This window comes from Teleopsis dalmanni, chromosome 2 (genome assembly GCF_002237135.1).
Source record: "Teleopsis dalmanni isolate 2A chromosome 2, ASM223713v2, whole genome shotgun sequence".
NCBI classification, from domain to species: domain Eukaryota; kingdom Metazoa; phylum Arthropoda; class Insecta; order Diptera; family Diopsidae; genus Teleopsis; species Teleopsis dalmanni.
The window spans coordinates 59,306,791-59,310,069 of record NC_051847.1 but is presented as its reverse complement, the minus strand read 5'-3'; positions in this window follow the sequence as shown (position 1 = coordinate 59,310,069).

Sequence of the window (3,279 nt, the reverse complement as noted above, 5' to 3'; positions counted from 1 at the left end):
ACAACAATCAAATAAACATATCAGACAATATAGATAATACTGATAACTTTCCGCAGACTTCTCAAATAAATGGAGATTCTAGAGACCGTACACGAGTATCAGGTATGCATAATATTGATATTATTAATATACCCGAGGAGAGTAACAACAATGAAATACTCCTAAATGAAAATATGTCAAACAGTAATGATAATATTGTAATAACTACCGAAAGGGGTACTAATACACATTCTAGCACTATTGAAGAAATACCAACAGATATTAACAATGATAATGGTAATCGGTAGTCATGAAAAAAAATTAATTAAAGTTTAATACTGAATTAAATAACGATATGGAAAACAAAACAGGAAAAATAGGTATTACGAAGAGAAAATGGAAAAATTTAATCCAAATTCAAACCAAATCAGTTTCTGATAATAGTACTTATATGTATATATTAATTTTAAGAATATTATCAAATAAGATACTTAAAAAACGAAATTTGGAACTACTTTCATAAACATCTATAAAACAAAAAATTTAACACCTAAGAATAAAATACAATAGAACGGAAAATGGTTTTTTTTATTAGATATAAATATCCCTCATACCCGTTATCATTATATATTATGTATAATAATATAATAATATATATAATAATATTAATGAATAATAATAATATATATTATTATAATATATTATATTATAATATAAAATATAATATATATATTGTTTTGTAGCAATGTTTCTAAAACTACTGTTAAACGTTTTCAGTTATGCTAATTTTTAGCGCTCAAAAAAACGTGAGTGCGCTGTACTGTACTATATTACTACTGTACTATATAAGTTCAGTGAACTTACATAAAGATCAAGAGATTAGTTATCTATAGATGTAATAAAGCATCATTGACCTGTATCTAAACACAATCTTGATTTTTCTGAAGACAATTTCGTTCACTGCTGGCAGATATAGGGATATTCGCACAATATCAAATTGAAAACTTGTCTTCGTGTTATCAGTTGACTCAGTTATTAAGTTTATACACATAAATAACAGTACTCCGGTTCATAACTTGAAATTAACAGTAATGATACGATAATAGGTAATAAAAATTATGGAATTCTTTAAAACTTCAGAAAGTACATAATACTACCTTAGTGTATTTAAGACGTACATAGTCTTCTTTCTCTCTCTCCCTCTCTCTTATGAACTGCTTAACTGTCTAAACAATCAAGTTTTTATGTATACTAATATATTTTATTTATCAAGGTGGAAAGAGCTGTCTTCATTATAGGTTTATGTTCATATTTTAAAATATAGTTTTATAAAAATTGCTTTATAAACTTTCCGTTTACAACAAATAACTCCACAATATTCATTATTCAATACAAAAATATTAACAAATATAAAATTATATATTTTATTTAATTATTTATTAAACTTGAGCATTGTTGGTATATTTATTTATTAATGCAATACATTTAATTTTCAATAAAAGTACATTATTTTTCACTTATTTATATATATGTTTACTTATTATTAATATATAATAAAGAATTATATGTATAATGAATTTAAGAAATTATAACAAAATATTTTGAAGTAAAGCAGGATTTTAAAATATACAGAAATCTTTATTAATATAAATATTAAAGATATTTATTTTTTTTAATTATAAAAAATTCTGAAATATATATTATATTATAAATAAAAAAAAAATTAATTAAATATTATTAAAATAATATTAATTTTTCTTTTCATTGTAGAAATTGTAAAAGATATATTATATTCAATATTGTTTTTTTTTAAATTAAATTATAATTGTTTCATAAATATTGTGATTTCAGTTTCAGATTTAAATTTTTTAAATAAAAAGTATATAAGATGTTTATAGAATAGTTTTAACAATTAATATTTTTGCAATATAAATATTTTTATTAATTCATTAATATGCATTATGTTTTAATTATTTTAGAAGAAAGGTAGAAAAAAATATTCATTATTAATATAAATTTTGTTATATTTTAAAAATTTCTGAGCATATTAGTTTGAAAATATCAGTAAAACGTCCCAATACTTATAGATAAATGTTGGAGAGATATTATATATAAATATATATATTAAATATTTGACACATATATTTGTAATATGTTATCTATATTTATATGGATATATTTGAGTATGTCTTCCTATAATATATATCCGTTATATACATATAAAGTTTCAATATTATATTATATTTAAGAATAATGTATTTGTAATTACATATTTAATTATTGAGTAGAATTATTCATAATAAAACTTCTTATATACCAACGACTATACTTCAAATTCCTCATTATTTACTTAATACAATTTTTTTTATTATATTAATGATTTTTAACTAAACCTAAAGATGAAAATTTTTATTTGTATAAAATGAATTATTCTAATAAAACATGTTTCAAGTAATTATACAATATTCTTTTGAAAAAATAAATGGCGTTATAAAATAAAAATTTCAGTAATATGTGTTTAAGAATTTATAATTTTTATATATAAAATTTTAATTGCAAACAATTAAAATTAAGCATATAAAATTATTATATTTTAAAGAAATCAATAAATTTCTATTATTTTTATATATTACATATAAAAAAATATACAGACAGATATGAACTTATCTATTATTATAAAGACATATATATGTTTATATATGCATATATATTAAAAAATATGTAATAAATTTTATATAATAATTCTTAGTTTATATTATTAAAATTAATTTATTGTAATAATTATTTATTGTTGTGAACTCTACCGAAGAAAATTTAATTTTTCCTGCATTTAATCCCATTCACCAATGTACATGGTACGTGGAGTTGGTACATAACCGCGTGTTGGTAATGGTGGAACGCGTCCATAAATATGATTATATGGGGATTCCAATTCAGGATCTAAATTTAAATAGTTATTAGTAAAATACTTTAATAATTTGAGACACAAATAAAATATAAATATAGTATTTAATTATATTAAATAAATATTGTAAAAAATTTTGTATATTTGTAACGTCCAAGTCCAGGATAATGTCATAGGTATAACCTATTTACACCCATATATAAAAATATTATTACTTATAGTATCTAAGAGAAAAATATTTAAATTACTTTAAATTCTCTTTCACGAAACTGGTGTCTTTATGAATAAATACTATAATATAATAATATATATATGTATATATAAAGAAAAAATGACATTACTTGTTCTTTAAACCATTGAATTAGTATTAGTCTTTAAAAAAAAATTGTTCCATT